Source organism: Gorilla gorilla, chromosome 18, assembly GCF_029281585.2.
Source record: "Gorilla gorilla gorilla isolate KB3781 chromosome 18, NHGRI_mGorGor1-v2.1_pri, whole genome shotgun sequence".
Lineage (NCBI taxonomy): Eukaryota > Metazoa > Chordata > Mammalia > Primates > Hominidae > Gorilla > Gorilla gorilla.
In genome coordinates, this window is record NC_073242.2 from 88,211,104 (window position 1) to 88,230,654 (window position 19,551).

Here is a 19,551-nt window from a genome sequence, read left to right on the forward strand (position 1 = left end):
TGTACCAGAATAATTCTTGTGTCATGAATGGGTTGTAAACTATTTCTTCAGGTTTCACATTTCTCTAAGAGTTTGTATAGAATACTATTTATTTGTTAAATGTTTGGCAGACTTCAATGGTGAAGTTATCTGGGCTTGGAATTTTGTTTTTGGAAAAGCTTTTAACTCTAAAAACAATTTATTTAATTGATATGGGTCTATATAGGTTGTCGATTTCTTCTTGAGTGAGCTTTGGTAGTTTGTGTCTTTCAAAGAATTTGTCCATTTCATCTAAGTTATTGCATTTATTAGCATAAAGTTGTTTATAATATTCCCTTATCTATAGAATCTGTAGTGATTTCACTTGTCTCACTCCTGAGACTGGTAATATTAATAATTTGTTCTCTGTCTCGCTCTCTTTCTTGCACGTGTGCGTGTGTGTGTGTGTGTGTGTGTGTGTGTAAAATGTCTGGCTAGAGGTTTATCAATATTTTTGGAAAATATAAAGAACCAGATTTTGGTCTCATTGTTTTTCTCTTATTTTTCTGTTTCTATTTCATTTACTTCCACTTTCATCTTCATTATTTCTTCTTCTACATTTCAGTTTAATTTGCTGTTCTAATTTTTCAAAATAGATGCTAAGATAATTCATTTGAGGCTTCCTCCTTCTACTCCTCCTGCTCTTTATTTTTGAAATAGATCTTCAGTGCTATAAATTTTGTCCCAATTACTGCTTTAGAAGCATTCCTCAAAGTTTGATTTGTTGTGTTTTTATTTTCACTGAATTAAAACAATTTATAATTTTTATTAGTTTCTTCTTTGACATGGGTTATTTATGAGGATGTTATTTTATTTCTACATATTTTTAGATTTTTCCAGAGATATTTCTGTTGTTGATTTTAATTTCATTGTGTTCAGAGAACATACTTTATCTGACCTGAATTCTTTCACATTTATTGAGACTTATGTTATGACCCAGAGTATAATCTGTCTTTGTAAATGTTTCATATGCACTTGAAAAAAACGTGTATTTTGCTGTTGTTGGGAGGAGTGTCCTAAAAATGTCAATTAGGTCAAGACATTTGTTTATAATTTTCAAGTCTTCCATCCTTAATGATATTCTGTCTACTTTTTCTATCAATTTTAGCTGGCTATAATTGTGGTTGTCTACTTCTACTTGCAGTCCTATGTCTTTTTTTTGCTTCATATATTGTTAACCTCTATTATCAGGTACTTAAATGTTTAGGATTTTAAAAATCTTTTGCTTGGCACATAATGGACGAAGCTTTTCCATGTATCTTAGCAAGATACATGGAAAGATACGTGCAAAATGTAACAAAATGTAACACAGCATAATCTATTTGGATATGTCTTCATAAGCTCCATCGTGCACTTCTTTTTGTTTTACAAGGCAATATTGGAGATATGATCATTTCTCTTCCTACAAGTATTAGCCTGACTAATGTTAAACTTATGTTCTGTTTCTGGTATTATGTGTCTATTACTTTCTAGGTGTCCAACATTTAAATTCAATGCTCAATCATCAAAATCAAAGATATTTTATGTAATCAATTTCAGGGGTATTTTATATGGCAATTAAACTCTACACATGTAGTTTCAACACTATACAGACTCCATTGAAGAGATGACAATGTCGGTAATGATGACCAAGTTTGTGCATGTGTAGGCAATGTCAATTATGCACTGATTGCTATCTAAATGATACTAAGCATAGGACATACACCTTGATGTTTAAATGTGAAAAAATTTATTTTAAGTCTATGAAATATGGTTCGTGCCAGATAGGAGTATTGTATTCTATATAGTGATGGATGAATCAGCCAAGTTACTGTCCCCATAGAGCTTATGTTCTAGTGTGTATAGGCCACTATGAAATAAACACAAAATAAATGAGACAATTCTTACCCATGGTATATACTAAGAAGAAAAGAAAGAGCAATGCAGTAGTAGGTTAAAGGGGTAGGGTGAAGGTGCTATTAATTGGGTTGTCAGTGAAGGCCTTTCTGAGGATGTCATGAGTGAGATGAATGACACTGAGACCTGAATAGGGAGAGGAAGCCATTGGCGATGACATTGGGGAGGAGCATTTGAAGCAGAGGGAGCAACAAGTAGAAGGGCTCTTGATCAGGCATGAGCTTGGTGCTGGAGAAACATAAAGAAAATCAGCATGGCTGGAGTTTAGTGAGTAAGAATGGTAGCAGGTGAAGGTGGAGAAGTGGGTTGTGAGGCTGTTTTTGCTTTAGTTTCTCTAAAGCTGAACCAGAAGATTAAGTATTCTTTTAGAAAAACACATTAGACACATTACTGCACGTGGATGTGTTTCATTTCAACCCTGTGTGGGGACTAAAAGCAGAAGGAAATAAGCCGAGCCTCCCAGGGTGCTTAGCATCTGTACTACATGCAATTTAGCACTTGGATATATGTTTCCATGTGTTACTTGCAAATTGTATAATCTGTTTTAGCCTTGTCACTCTGAGGGGAAAGGGCCGTGTTATATTGGTTCAATTAGTATGATATGGCTTCTCAAGGGATAGTTATGGCTTGGGTGAAGCAGGGGGTAGAAGAGGGTTGATGCAAAATCAGCATGTTTCCTGGCAATTATATTAACCAGTTAGCACTTAAAAGGAGCATAATTGGAACATCTTTCTGGAGGGCAATCTTGAAATACGTATCAACCAATCCAAGTTTTTTTTTAAATGCTTTTATTTTGAAAAGTATATGAAAGAAATGATCAGGGCAAAGATGCTTCAACAGGGATGTTCATTGAACTGCTTTTTTTGTAATAGCAAAAAAGTTGTCAACAAGTTAACGTTGGAAAACAGAGTTACTATAAAATATTATTTAGTATTAAATTTGTGAGGTAGATTTATGCTTTTTGACATAAATGATGTCTAAAGTATTTTAAATGTAAAATATGGGCAGAAGCAGAGTATAATTCCACCTTTGAGAAACAATAAGTTTGTTAATGTGAGAAAAGAAAAAGAAAAAATATCTAGCCATCTACAAATATCAAAACTGTGGTTGTTTCTTTGTAGTGGGGCTATACATAGACTTCTTTTTATCTTTACAGATGTTTATATTGTCTGAGCATTTTACAACGAATATACATTTTGTACATAAGATTATTAGAAAAATTCTATTTCTATGTTGAAAAATAACATCAAGGCAAGCTGCTTGTTGAGCAGGAGTTGAGTTAAAGGGTAAAACACTTTATGAGGTAATGCCAAGAACACACTTGGGGCACATCCGGAAGAAAGTGGTTCTGGCATTACACTTGACACATAATAGAAAATAAATGGTGAGTGGTTGTTGTGGGTTGAACTGTGTTCCCTATAAAATCCGTATGTTGAAGTCCCAACCCATAGTATCTCAGAATGTAACCATAGTTGGAAATATCGGATGCCGAGCGCAGATCGCGTGCAGCTCGCTAGCGGTGTTGGCTGAGAGGTCTAGAAGGGCTAGACTTGCTAGAGGATGACTTTGGCTAGAGATTTACTACCTCCGTCCTTGGAAGAGGAAAAGAAAAAAACATAAAAAGAAACGGCTAGTGCAAAGTCCACATTCTTACTATATGCATGTAAAATGTCCAGGTTGCTACAAGATTACCACGGTTTTCAGCCATGCTTAGAGAGTGGTTCTTTGTGTAGGTTGTTTAACAGTGTTGTGCCAGCCTGCAGGAGGAAAGGCCAGCCTCACAGAAGGGTATTCATTTAGAGGAAAGCAACACTGATGATCCACACAGCTTCCTGAATTCGTGTTATCTTTCAGAAAGCCTTATCATAAGTTCCATAATTTGAATTAATCTACCAAGATAATGTAATTACATTTGGTTTTGTAAGGTATACAACAGTGATCTCCTATTTTGATGTCAGGCTTTCAATAAAGTTTTGGTTATGGGGAAAAAAAAAAGAAATATCACCTTTACAGAGGCAATTAAGTTAAAACGAGGCAGGTAGGGTGGGTCCTGCTTCTAGTATGGATGTGCACAAAAGGAGGAAAGTCCATGTGAGGACACAGTGAGAAGGCAGCCATCTGCAAGCCAAGGAGAGAGGCTTCAGGAGAATCCAAACCTACTGACACCTGGATCTTGGACTCGTAGCCTTCAGAACTGTGAGACAGTGAATTTCTGTTGTTTAAACCACCCAGTTCATGGTATTCTGTATGGCAGCCTTAGCAGACTCATACAGTGGTCAAAAAATGATGGCTGCTGTTATTAAGAAGAGTTATTCAACACTAGGCACTGCACTAAGGACTTTACATGCATTATCTTATTTCTTCATCACATAATCTTATGAATTATATTCTATGATTCATACATATTTTGCAAAAAAAGTAACTGAGGCTTAAGGGTCTTAACTAATTCATTGCATAGCTAGCAATGTGGCAGAGCTAGGTTTTGAATGTTGGTTGTCTGATGCTGTAACTTCTGCCCTTAGGCGCTGCACTAATATTAGCATGACTTTGTGACAGTGCACAAAGTTAGGATCCAAGAAAGTTAACATGGCAATACCAATAAAATGGCACATGATTTCACTCTAGGTAATAAATGTATACAATATTTATATCTTTTTTTGTTGAATTAAAAAACCCTTCCTCTTTATTACAAGGTAAAGAGATTTCATATTTTATTTGTTTGGTTGTGAACTACTAGGGGTATAATCCCATATAACTCAGTGGGAAGAGTAGTTGAGTACTAGAACTGGGACCAGGTCTCTTGGAAACTAAATAGAGACAAAGAACAAATAAAGGAAGCTGTCATTTGGAATTTGAAACCCTTAAATATTCAGTGCCCCATTACAGTTTGCTTGGCTCTTAACTTTGGGATGCTCTGTCATAAACTCTTCAAGTCAATCTTCCAAGGAAGGTCTTACCGTCAGTGAAGAAACTTAGGTTCTGAAAGATGAAGCAACTTTTCTGAACCCACAGGTCTGGTCAGTGTTTTTTATCTCCAAAGTCAGACTGGGAGTGTGGACATACATCTTCTTGCTCCCTGGCCATGCGTGAAGAGGACGGCCGTGTTTATCCAGGGAATTAACCCTTTCTCTGTTACCATTAATTTCTGCTTATTTTATGTTCACTCTTTAGAAGATATTCTGCATTTGACTGTATAGAGGAAAGTCTGAGTTCCTGGCCCTCAAAACTTTGAACTTCAGATAATTGAGACTTGGAAAGTTTACTTTCCAGTAATAACTTATTGGAGACTAATTTGGAGAAAATAGGGAAGGGAATCCCTCTTGTAATTCAAGAGCTTAATAACACCAAGATTGAATCATTTAGTGAATGCTTGCAATGTGCCAGGAACCATGAAATGCACTTTCCCATTAAACATGAGGCATGTATTTCTCCAGCTTCTGTGAGGGTTGGCTGCTAACAGCTCAGAGCTGAGCCTCTCTCTAGGAATTTCCTTTAACCAAATGGGTGGCCCTTATCCAATGACTAGTTGATTAGGGTACAAAAGAAACAGTATAGCTCTAGAGAGCCATGCAGAGATCCCCCTAGAGTTGGCTGGAGCTTCTCTATGGGTTATCTTCTCCATCTGTCCAGTCCTTGTTCCTCTAACTGCTTTCTAATACACCTCCTGCACTTGAATCTCCACCTTAAAGTCTAGTTCTTAGCAAACCTGATGTAAGTCAGAAGCCAAATAAAATTTCATCCATCCATCCATCCATCCATCCATCCATCCGTCCATCACTCCCTTGACTTATTTACCAGATACTATTAAACACCTGTGATTTGCCAGGCAATATTCAAGGTCTTAAGGGTATAGTGGAATTCCTGCAATTCCTGAAAGCAAGATCTCTGTTCTCATAGAGTTTCTTACTGTTTCTATGTTTAAAAAGTGCTTTAGGCTAGGAGAAAGGCTTAACACCATATCATTATTAAATGTTCTACAGTTGTTATCTTCTGATTAAATGATAAAAAAATTACCCTAGTCAGTATAAATCCTGATTTGGATTACATCATCTCCCACCCTGAATTACTAAATAGGATCTTCCCAGGTGTTTCCTAACTAAAATCCCTTCATGTCAGTCTGCCCTGACTTTTCTCTTCTTCAAAAGCATGTCTGATAATTTAAAGCATTCTCCTTAGCTACCTAATACAATGCAGTTTTCACAGGGTGGCAAGCAGGCTCTTTATAACCTGGTTCCATTCAATTTTTTCAGCTTAAACTCTGATTACTGGTCTACTATAACCCAACTTCTTTCCATTAGACCCCACTGATATCTCTTTTCCTTCTCTGTATAGAATAATTGCTATGATCATATTATTTCCTGTTCTTGAGACTTTCTACATTATTTTCTCTTTCTGAGAGGCCACTCTGTCTCCCAGGTCATCTGCAGTGTCCCCATCAACATTTCTACTTACTAATCTTCTGGCTTGAATATCACCTTTTAAGTTTTTATCATTAACTATTCCCCAAATATCAACTGAACATGGTAGGACCATTTCTTTCTCTTCCATTCTCCCATGATATTTTGTGTAGCCGTCCTTTGTACATGTTACCACTTTGCATTGCAGCTACTTGTTTGTGTCCTTCTCCCTTAATCAATTGTTACATCCTTGAGTGCAATGACTATGCCTTGTTAATTCTTTTTTTTTTTCCAGACGGAGTCTTGCTCTGTCGCCCAAGCTGGAGTGCAGTGGTGCCATCTCAGCTCGCTGCAACCTCCGCCTCCCAGGTTCAAGCGATTCTCCTGCCTCAACCTCCTGAGTAGCTGGGATTACAGGCACGTGCCACCGTGCCTAGCTAATTTTTGTATTCTTAGTAGAGATGGGGTTTCACCATGTTGGCCAGACTGGTCTCGAATTCTTGACCTCATGATCCACCTGTCTTGACCTCCCAAAGTGCTGAGATTACAGGCGTGAGCCACCGTGCCCAGCGTTAATTTTTATATCTGTAGAGCTTTACAATATGTATACAGCAAAAACTGGATATATTGCAGTTGAATGCATTTCTCATTCATCCAATTCACTATTGGAGATACAAAATTAGCATTTCATTCCACTGGATTTCTTTTAAATAATGAAAGTAATATTTTCATATTAGTTCCTCTAGGGTAAATTTCAGCTGAGGAGAAATGGATACACGTTGGTGTTAGCTCTTTTCCTTTATTTAAATGATCTATTTCTTTGTTTTGGCTGCTATTTACCACTGTCTTGTTGCAGTGACTTAGTTCATAATGCAAATCTCTTCAGTCAATAGATACGCTTGAAATAGTTAGCTTGTGGTATGCTGTTTGAACAATTTTTCATCACATTCAGCCTTCCATCTGCATACCAAGCACTGTGGAAGGGATGTGGGGGCTTCTGTTGGGAGAGGGGAATGACAGGAGAAGAAAAATTATAATGAAGATAAGGAGAAGGAAAATCTGGAAATCTTTTCCAGTTTGGCAGTGGCAATCATGGGTACCATAAGTAGTAACAGTTTAATTTTAATTTTTAAGGCTGGTTGTTTTCCCTGAAGACCTGCAGATATGCAATAGGTACTGACTGGTATGTAAAAGTAGAAATGGCATTAGCTTTATCCCTTCACTCGTTCCCTTCTACTTCCCCTTTCACTCATAATTAGGTACCTTGTGGATCATTAAATCTACTGCGATCCCCCTGTCTCCCCACATTGCATCTGCCTCTCCATGTCCTCCCCTACATCATGCCCCTGAAATGCTATTTAGTGTCCAAATGTCACCTCTTCCATCAACCTTCTCAGACTCCCCACAAAGCAGAACCATTTGTTTATTTTGTAATCTTATGTTAGTTTGTCTGTCCCAATATTTTTATTCGGGCAACAACATTTAATTATTTGTTTGTATGCCTGTCTCTCCTTTACAATCATTGGCTCCCAAGAGAGGATATGTTACCTTGGCATTCTTAGCAGTTCCATAGGAATGGAATAAAACGGTTGCTAGGTATATATGCATGGAATACATGATTAAATGATTCAGAAGAAATACTTACTGGGATTTTTTTTTGCATATTACCTAACACAAGTCTTCTAAAATGTCCAGCCATTTCAACGATAATTAGTCTCACTGAAGAATGTTATGAAATGGTTAGTACATGGAAAAAGCACATTATAATTAGAAATACCAATATGTTTTTCTGTTTGTTTCTCTTCTGCCAAGAAATAAAAGCATTTTTATAATTTAAGCCAGAAAACTTTATTTTTGGATGTAAGTGGATATCATTAGATGTGGCATAAACCTTTTCATATGTTGAGCATCTCAGAAACTAGAGCTTATATGTAACTTAAAATGTCAACGATCAAAACTTTATGGAATCTAATTCTTCATGGAAATAAATGGTCCAAGTGTGCACAGTAGTCAATGTGAGGATTGCATCAGATAGTATGTGTTATGTGATATATATTATATTTTGTGTATATTTAATGAGTTTTGTGATTGATCATTATTGTTCCACCATGTCCATTACTTTAAAAATATTGGCCAATGGCTAGTTTAACCTTGTGCATACCTGCTCATTCTAAAATCTTTCTCTTGTTACTTTTCAGTATTATGAGTTTTTTATTTTGAGGAGGAAAGAACATGTTGATCAAACTTCTAAATAATCTCCTCCCCTGAACCATTTGCAAAATATAAAATGTATGTCAGTGGCCCATATCAGCTATAAATGTTGAATGATATGGGTGAATTAGCTTTCCCTTAAACAAAAGTTCTGTACTCACCAATTGTACTATTTAAAATTCAGTTTCCAGACTAGCTTACAAAAGTTCTGTACTCACCAATTGTACTATTTACAATTGAGTTTCCAGACTAGCTTCTGCTAAAGTGGAAAACCATTTCTGTCTAATCTCTTTCACTGAGTTAAAAAAACAAACAGAACTTTCTGCATATTTTAAATGGTGGCTTTGAAGAATAGGGTCTGGTTATTGAAACAGAAATCCCCTAGAACTCACCAGAACATAGGGCACTGAAACTGGAAGAAATGTAATTCTGATGTATGGTTGTACTTTGAGGCAAGCTGAACTCAAGAGGTGTGCGGGGAATTGTAAACCAAAACGTTCCATCTTGAGTACTCAGTCAGGGTTAATGGAAGGAAAAGTGTCAGAGTCCCAGCTAAGGCAGCTGGTCCCTAAGGTCTGCTGTAGGTTACAGTGTCATCTGCTCGGGTCTCTTAGGAGGTATGCAATTGACAGGGTGATAAGAAGCAAACTGGAGAGAGAAACAAGCTGTAGACTAAGAAACAGCACCAACAAGCTGATTTGGCTCAAATGCAGTACTCTATCTTGAAAACATCACGATACTATCACTGGTGTGTGTGTGTATGTGTGTGAGTGAGAGAGTGAGATTATGTATTTACAATTTTGTTTTCCCAATAGACAGTGAATTCTTGGAGGGCCAACTTTTGTATCTTTAGTGACAAGGACAATGGGACACACGTGTCCCTACTCCCTGGCACCTCCCAAACATGCAAATATGTGGCAAAAGAATTAGTTTCTTGCCTTTAATCCTACATTGATTTGACAGGCACTCAACTAATTATTGCAGAAGAAACACAAGGAGGGAGGAAGGAAGGAAACTTTATTCTGAATCTTAACTTTTCCATTAATCTTGACTTAATCTTGCCTTTTTGTTGGGCAAGTCAATTCTTGTATCTCAGATTCTTCATCTGCAAAATGGTCAGGCAAGGCTAGATCCATTTCATAAGCATTTTCCAGAATTAATATTTTATGGTTCCATTGAAATCTGTAAGTATGAAAAGAAATAAAATTATAAAATGAATTTGCTGGGGAAGTACTTTATCCAATCCAATGTTGAGGAAGTAAGTGGTACTAATATCTGCTGCCATTTTCAAGCTTACTTATTATCAGTCTTTAGTGAAACACATGGGCTGCCCTGAAGCTCGTGTCACTGGGCTGTCAGAGGGGAGTGAAACTGAGGAGGACAATTCAGAGAAAGTTACTTCTTCAGTTTCAAAGAAAACTCAATTGATGTCCAGCCTAGGTACCTTCCTTTTCAACAATGCCAGCACTTTTTAGGGGATAAAGAACTGCTTATGGAGGGCTTTCAGAATCACAGAGAATAGTCATGTGACACAGGGCAAATTTTTAAGAACAGGGCCTGGTTTTAATATTTCTGAAAAAATGTGTAAAGTTTGTATAAGCTATAGGAACTATACAGAAGCTGAGAATATTGATGATGATGATGATTATTATTATTATAGATGTTCTTTATTATTATAATTACTTCATCTTTTAAGTGGAGATGCCCAACCCATTATCATTATTCTCTGACAGAAGCTCATAAAAAATTTTACTAATGCATTATTAATACATTTTAAAATCTTGTGATAAACTCAATTTCATGTAGGAAGAGATGATGCTCAAGTAGATAGCACAGGAATTTTGGGACCATATATACATATGAAATAAACACCAACTCAATCTTTTAGTGTATATGACATGTTGGCAAATCAATAAACATCTCTGTCCCTATGTGTTTGTTAATACAAATAAAAGAAAAAATACACACACAGAAAATAAATATCTCTGAACCTCAGTTTACTCTGTGTAAGTTTGTCTTCATATTTCAATATCAGTGCATCTTGGAGGATTAACCAAGAAAACACATGGTCACCTTCTAGTAGAGTGTTGAGAACAAAGCAGACATTTGGTTTTGCACCCCAAATTTATTGAAATACCCATTATTTCCCAACAATAAAATAAGAAAACACAATCTCTGTCTTTATGAATATTACTGTTTAGTTAATTCCTTTAAACTTCCCATGTTTCTGAATTAACAGAGAACATATACTCAAGGGAATATGTATTAGGATGATGAATATTGACAAGGGTAGCATGGACTTGCCAGTCAAGAACAATGGTCTCTGTTCTAGGGTACAGGCAAAAAAAAAAAAAAAAAATCCAATGGCAAAAAAGAACCCAATGCCAAAAGGGGCTGACATGATTGAAGAGCAGCCTAAGTCAATCTTCATACTTTGGTGGCAATATTTATATTTGCAAATAACAAAGTTAATTATTTGAATATAGCCTGTTACTAGACTCAGTTATTTAAAGATCACAGAGGGTGGAGCCAAGATGGCCAAATAGGAACAGCTCCAGTCTACAGCTTCCAGCGTGAGCGACGCAGAAGACGGGTGATTTCTGCATTTTCAACTGAGGTACCGGGTTCATCTCACTGGGGAGTGTTGGACAGGGGGTGCAGGGCAGTGGGCACAGTGCACCGAGCGTGAGCCAAAGCAGGGCGAGGCATCGCTTCACCTGGGAAGCACAAGGGATCAGGGAATTCCCTTTCCTAGTCAAAGAAAGGGGTGACAGACGGCACCTGGAAAATTGGGTCACTCTCACCCTAATACTGCGCTTTTCCAATGGTCTTAGCAAATGGCACACCAGGAGATTATATCTTGCGCCTGGCTCAGAAGGTCCTATGCCCACGGAGCCTCGCTCATTGCTAGCACAGCAGTCTGAGATCAAACTGCAAGGAGGCAGTGAGGCTGGAGGAGGGGCGCCCGCCATTGCCGAGGCTTGAGTAGGTAAACAAAGCAGCCGGGAAGCTCGAACTGGGTGGAGCACACTGCAGCTCAAGGAGGCCTGCCTGCCTCTGTGGACTCCACCTCTTGGGGCAGGGCATAGCTAAATAAGAGGCAGCAGAAACCTCTGCAGACTTAAATGTCCCTGTCTGACAGCTTTGAAGAGAGTACTTGTTCTCCCAGCATGCAGCTTGAGATCTGAGAATGGACAGACTCCCTCCTCAAGTGGGTCCCTGACCCCGGAGTAGCCTAACTGGGAGGCACCCCCCAGTAGGGGCAGTCTGACACCTCACACAGCTGGGTACTCCTCTGAGACAATACTTCCAGAGGAACGATTAGGCAGCAACATTTGCTGTTCACCACTATCCGCTGTTCTGCAGCCTCTGCTGCTGATACCCAGGCAAACGGTCTGGAGTGGACCTCCAGAAAACTCCAACAGACCTGCAGCTGAGGGTCCTGTCTGTTAGCAGGAAAACTAACAAACAGAAAGGACGTCCACACCAAAACCCCATCTGTACGTCACCATCATCAAAGACCAAAGGTAGATAAAACCACAAAGATAGGAAAAAAACAGAGCAGAAAAACTGGAAACTCTAAAAATCAGAGCACCTCTCCTCCTCCAAAGGAACGCACCTCCTCACCAGCAATGGAACAAAGCTGGACGGAGAATGACTTTGACGAATTGAGAGAAGAAGGCTTCAGACGATTAAACTACTCCAAGCTAAAGGAGGAAGTCTGAACCCATGGCAAAGAAGTTAAAAACCTTGAAAAAAAATTAGATGAATGGCTAACTAGAATAACCAATGCAGAGAAGTCCTTAAAGGACCCGATGGAGCTGAAAACCATGGCATGAGAACTACTTGACAAATGCCAAGCCGCAGTAGCCAATTCGATCAACTGGAAGAAAGGGTATCAGTGATGGAAGACCAAATGAATAAAATGAAACGAGAAGAGTTTAGAGAAAAAAGAATAAAAAAAAATGAACAACGCCTCCAAGAAATATGGGACTATGTGAAAAGACCAAATCTACATCTGATTGGTGTACCTGAAAGTGACGGGGAGAATGGAACCAAGTTGGAAATCACTCTGCAGGATATTATCCAGGAGAACTTCCCCAATCTAGCAAGGCAGGTCAACATTCAAATTCAGGAAATACAGAGAACGCCACAAAGATACTCCTCGAGAAGAGCAACTCCAAGACACATAATTGTCAGATTCACCAAAGTTGAAATGAAGGAAAAAATGGTAAGGGCAGCCAGAGAGAAAGGTCGGGTTACCCACAAGGGGAAGCCCATCAGAATAACAGCTGATCTCTCAGCAGAAACTCTACAAGCCAGAAGAGAGTGGGGGCCAATATTCAACATTCTTAAAGAAAAGAATTTTCAACCCAGAATTTCATATCCAGCCAAACTAAGCTTCATAAGTGAAGGAGAAATAAAATCCTTTACAGACAAGCAAATGCTGAGAGATTTTGTCACCACCAGGCCTGCCCTAGAAGAGCTCCTAAAGGAAGCACTAAACATGGAAAGGAACAACTGGTACCAGCCACTGCAAAAACATGCCAAACTGTAAAGACCATCAAGGCTAGGAACAAACTGTGTCAACTAACGAGCAAAATCACCAGCTAACATCCTAATGAGAGGATCAAATTCACACATAAGAATATTAACCTTAAATGTAAATGGGCTAAATGCTCCAATTAAAAGGCACAGACTGGCAAATTGGATAAAGGGTCAAGACCCATCAGTGTGCTGTATTCAGGAAACCCATCTCATGTGCAGAGACACACATAGGCTCAAAATAAAGGGATGGAGGAAGATCTACCAAGCAAATGGAAAACAAAAAAAGGCAGGGGTTGCAATCCTAGTCTCAGATAAAACAGACTTTAAACCAACAAAGATCAAAAGAGACAAAGAAGGCCATTACATAATGGTAAAGGGATCAATTCAACAAGAAGAGCTAACTATCCTAAATATATATGCACCCAATACAGGAGCACCCAGATTCATAAAGCAAGTCCTTAGAGACCTACAAGGAGACTTAGACTCCCACACAATAATAATGGGAGACTTAACACCCCACTGTCAACATTAGACAGATCCACGAGACAGAAAGTTAACAAGGATATCCAGGAATTGAACTCAGCTCTGCATCAAGCTAACCTAATAGACATCTACAGAACTCTCCACTCCAAATCAACAGAATATACATTCTTTTCAGCACCACACCACATCTATTCCAAAATTGACCACATACTTGGAAGTAAAGCGCTCCTCAGCAAATGTAAAAGAACAGAAATTATAACAAACTGTCAGACCACAGTGCAATCAAACTAGAACTCAGGATTAAGAAACTCACTCAAAACCACTCAACTACATGGAAACTGAACAACCTGCTCCTGAATGACTACTGGGTACATAACAAAATGAAGGCAGAAATAAAGATGTTCTTTGAAACCAGTGAGAACAAAGACACAACATACCAGAATCTCTGAGACACATTCAAAGCAGTGTGTAGAGGGAAATTTATAGCACTAAATGCCCACAAGAGAAAGCAGGAAAGGTCTAAAATTGACACCCTAACATCACAATTAAAAGAACTAGAGAAGCAAGAGCAAACACATTCAAAAGCTAGCAGAAGGCAAGAAATAACTAAGATCAGAGCAGAACTGAAGGAAATAGAGACACAAAAAACCCTTCAAAAAATCAGTGAATCCAGGAGCTGGATTTTTGAAAAGATCAACCAAATTGATAGACAGCTAGCAAGACTAATAAGAAAAGAGAGAAGAATCAAATAGACACAATAAAAAATGGTAAAGGCGATATCACCACTGATCCTACAGAAATACAAACTATCATCAGAGAATACTATAAACACCTCTATGAAAATAAACTAGAAAATCTAGAAGAAATGGATAAATTCCTCGACACATACACTCTCCCAAGACTAACCCAGGGAGAAGTTGAATATCTGAATAGACCAATAACAGGCTCTGAAATGGAGGCAATAATTAATAGCTTACCAACCAAAAAAAGTCCAGGACCAGATGGAATCACAGCCGAATTCTACCAGAGGTACAAGGAGGAGCTAGTACCATTACTTCTGAAACTATTCCAATTAATAGAAAAAGAGGGAATCAGCCTTAACTCGTTTTATGAGGCCAACATCATCCTGATACGAAAGCCTGGCAGAGACACAACAAAAAAAGAGAATTTTAGACCAATATCCCTGATGAACATCGATGCAAAAATCCTCTATAAAATACTGGCAAACCGAATCCAGCAGCACTTCAAAAAGTTTATCCACCATGATCAAGTGGGCTTCATCCCTGGGATGCAAGGCTGGTTCAACATATGAAAATCAATAAACGTAATCCAGCATATAAACAGAACCAAAGACAAAAACCACATGATTATCTCAATAGATGCAGAAAAGGCCTTTGACAAAATTCAACAACCCTTCATGCTAAAAACTCTCAATAAATTAGGTATTGATGGGATGTATCTCAAAATAGTAAGAGCTATCTATGACATACCCACAGCCAATATCATACTGAATGGGCAAAAACTGGAAGCATTCCCTTTGAAAACTGGCACAAGACAGGGATGCCCTCTCTCACCACTCCTATTCAACATGGTGTTGGAAGTTCTGGCCAGGGCAGTCAGGCAGGAGAAAGAAATAAAGGGTATTCAATTAGGAAAAGAGGAAGTCAAATTGTCCCTGTTTGCAGATGACATGATTGTATATCTAGAAAACCCATTGTCTCAGCCCAAAATCTCCTTAAACTGATAAGCAACTTCAGCAAAGCCTCAGGATACAAAATCAATGTACAAAAATCACAAGCATTCTTATACACCAATAACAGACAAACAGAGAGCCAAATCATGAGTGAACTCCCATTCACAATTGCTTCAAAGAGAGTAAAATACCTAGGAATCCAACTTACAAGGGATGTGAAGGACCTCTTCAAGGAGAACTAGAAACCACTGCTCAATGAAATAAAAGAGGATACAAACAAATGGAAGAACATTCCATGCTCATGGATAGGAAGAATCAATATCGTGAAAATGGCCTTACTGCCCAAGGTAATTTATAGATTCAATGCCATCCCCATCAAGCTACCAATGACTTTCTTCACAGAATTGGAAAAAACTGCTTTAAAGTTCATATGGAATCAAAAAAGAGCCTGCATTACCAAGTCAATCCTAAGCCAAAAGAACAAAGCTGGAGGCATCACGCTACCTGGCTTCAAACTATACTACAAGGCTACAGTAACCAAAACATCATGGTACTGGTACCAAAACAGAGATATAGACCAATGGAACAGAACAGAGCCCTCAGAAATAATGCCGCATATGTACAACTATCTGATCTTTGACCAACCTGACAAAAAGAAGAAATGGGGAAAGGATTCCCTATTTAATAAATGGTGCTGGGAAAACTGGCTAGCCATATGTAGAAAGCTGAAACTGGATCCCTTCCTTACACCTTATATAAAAATTAATTCAAGATGGATTAAACACTTAAATGTTAGACCTAAAACCATAAAAACCCTAGAAGAAAACCTAGGCAATACCATTTAAGAAATAGGCATGGGCAAGGACTTCATGTCTAAAACACCAAAAGCAATGGCAACAAAAGACAAAATTGACAAATGGGATCTAATTAAACTAAAGAGCTTCTGCACAGCAAAAGAAACTACCATCAGAGTGAACAGGCAACCTACAGAATGGGAGAAAATTTTTGCAATCTACTACTCATCTGACAAAGGGCTAATATCCAGAATCTACAATGAACTCAAACAAATTTACAACAAAAAAACAACCTCATCAACAAGTGGATGAAGGATATGAACAGACACTTCTCAAAAGAAGACATTTATACAACCAAAAGACACATGAAAAAATGCTCATCATCACTGGCCATCAGAGAAATGCAAATCCAAACCACAATGAGATACCATCTCACACCAGTTTAGAATGGTGATCATTAAAAGTCAGGAAACAACAGGTGCTGGAGAGGATGTGGAGGAATAGGAACACTTTTACCCTGTTGGTGGGACGGTAAGCTAGTTCAACCATTGTGGAAGTCAGTGTGGCAATTCCTCAGGGATCTAGAGCTAGAATTACCATTTGACCCAGCCATCCCATTACTGGGTATATACCCAAAGGATTATAAATCATGCTGCTATAAAGACACATGCACACGTATGTTTATTGTGGCACTATTCACAATAGCAAAGACTTGGAACCAACCCAGATGTCCAACAATGATAGACTGGATTAAGAAAATGTGGCACATATACACCATGGAATACTATGCAGCCATAAAAAATGATGAGTTCATGTCCTTTGTAGCGACATGGATGAAGCTGGAAACCATCATTCTCAGCAAACTATCACAAGGACGAAAAACCAAACACCGCATGTTCTCACTCATAGGTGGGAATTGAACAATGAGAACCCATGGACACAGGAAGGGGAACATCGCACATCAGGGCCCTTTGTGGGGTTGCGGGAGGTGGGAGGGATAGCATTAGGAGATATACCTAATGTAAATGAAGAGTTAATGGGTGCAGCATACCAACATGGCACATGTATACATATGTAACAAACCTGCACATTGTGCACATGTACCCTAAAACTTAAAGTATAATTAAAAAAAAAAGAAAAAAAAAAGAAAAAAGATCACAAGCATTCCCAAAAAATCTCTGTAACTTTTTCATGCCTTGTTTGAAGCCTGAATTCCAGGAGGAACCCAGCACTTGTTGAGCATCTTAAGGTTGTGTTTGTTCATTTAACTGTCTCAACATATTTATTTGGAAGTAGCATTTGTAAGCATCCCCATTGTATAGATGAGGAAATTTGAGAAATTAAAAAATTTTCTCAGGGTCAAACATTTAATACGTGTGTCACATGGAATTGAACTCAGATCTATTAGGTTGATGCAATTACTTTTGCACCAACCAACCTAATAGTTGGCCTAAAAAAGTTATCCCACTGCACTTTGTTAAAAAATATCGAGGAAGAAAGGAAAAAAATAAGTGGAATGAAATATTTGAGGGATGGAGTAAGGAGCAGAGAAATTCCTTGTACCTTTAGGATGACAATATGCACAATTTATCTTCTCAAATATGGTATGTAAGTAATGGGGAACAAGTTGTCTGTCCAATAATAATGAACTCCTCACAAATCCAAAATTTTTCACCAGCTGCTGAGTGAAATAATCAATTGGTCACTGCTCATTTAAGTTGTTATATGGTTTTTTTTACTTGAATTCATTTTTTCTCTAAATTATTTTCGGAGTTGACATTCTGTTATTTGCACAAAATATCTCAGTAGAAGATCTTTGGCATTTTCCTTAGTATTGACAATAGTTTGTGTAATTATGTGTAGGTGTTTCTGAATGCTTTGAAAACTGATTTGAATGGCTAATTTAGCCACATAAAGGATGAGAAAGTTTCTGTGTCATGATTGTATAAGTGTGAGTGTGTGTTTTCTCAACTGTTTAAATAATTCTATCATGAAGAAAATGACAGGGGCCTCTCTTAAGGCGTATATATCGTCTATCAAAACAAGAGACGAGTCAAATGTAAAGAAGGTAAAGAATATAACTCAAGCAGGGAGGAGAGGGAGAGAAGCAGGCAGGACAAATAGCTAATGCATGCGGGGCTTAATACCTAGGTGACAGGTTGATAGGTACAGCAAACCACCATGGCCCGTGTTTACCTAGGTAACAAACCTGCAGGTTCTGCACATGTAGCCTGGAACTTAAAGTAAAATAAAATTAAAATATATATATATATATAAAACTCAAGCCTGCTGTCTTCATTCAGGAAAGGAAGGAAGGGAAAATACCCTAGGAATTCTGTCTTCTTGGAGATAGGAAATTGTCTGGAGATATAGTGGTAGAAATCTCTAGGAATACAGCTTCCTAGAAATTCTTCCTTCCTTGCAGATTTCTGGCACAAGTAAGGCATACAAATATACTATTACTGGTTGGAGATTTATTCCCAATCACACATTTCAACTTCCTTTGGAGGACTCTTTTTACCTGGACAAGTTATACTTCCTTATCGCACTATAGCTAAAACACATACCACAACTCTTATCACTCAAGTATGAGCAGACCCAAGAGAGGAAAGGGGAAAAACAAGTTCAAAATGTGGCGGTTTAAATATGACTTAGGTGGCTCTCATTATCCCCACTGTAATTAGCCACATGTGTTAAAAGAGAGTACGCAGTGGGTATGCTTGATATTTTCACTGGTGTGAAATCTCCAGCCTCTTAATCTGTGACATGCTAAATTGTTCTAGAGTTTGACCAGTTCAGATCAGCATCCTTCTTTAAAATGTAGGAAAGAGGAAAGGGATCAAGAAGAGCCTAGAGCTTCTTTTAAAGCTTTTGTATCTTATAGGATTTTTGTTAGGAGAAAATATGGTAGGTGAACGAATGCATATTAAACAGCCCACTGTATGGCATTTGTGACACCTTGTAAATAAATTGTTATTAAAACTCCTAGCCTATTATTAGCCTAATTATAATTATTCCTTAAATATAAAGTACACAATACAGGACTAACAGAATAAATAAGCCAGCCAGAATTTTAATTAGTTTCATGATGTTGCTACATTATAGGAGAAATTATAGCATATAAAATTTAAAAAATAAGATGTTAAAATATATAAATAAGAATATATGGTATTAATGTTGTTCTTAATATTAAGTATTCAGCAAATATCCTAAAACTCAATGCTATTGTTCTTTTTTTTTATTGTTATACTTTAAGTTTTAGGATACATGTGCACAACATGCAGGTTTGTTACATAAATGCTATTGATTAGATACATCTGTTCACTTAGAAATCCATGGGAACTGATATAGTTTGGATATTTGCTCCACCCAAATCTCATGTTGAAATGTAATCCCTGATGTTGGAGGTGGGGTCTGGTAGGAGGTGATTGGCTCGTGGGGGTGGGTTTCTCATAAATGGTTTAACACCATCCCTTTGATGCTTTCCTCCCAGTAGTGATTGAGTTCTCGT

At 37.9% G+C, this 19,551-nt stretch overlaps 1 pseudogene; it reads left to right on the forward strand.

Moving 5' to 3' along the window:
* The first annotated feature begins 3,402 nt into the window (after window positions 1–3,402).
* On the forward strand, window positions 3,403–3,730 carry LOC101125915 (small ribosomal subunit protein eS27-like; annotated as a pseudogene).
* The last annotated feature ends 15,821 nt before the right edge of the window (window positions 3,731–19,551 follow it).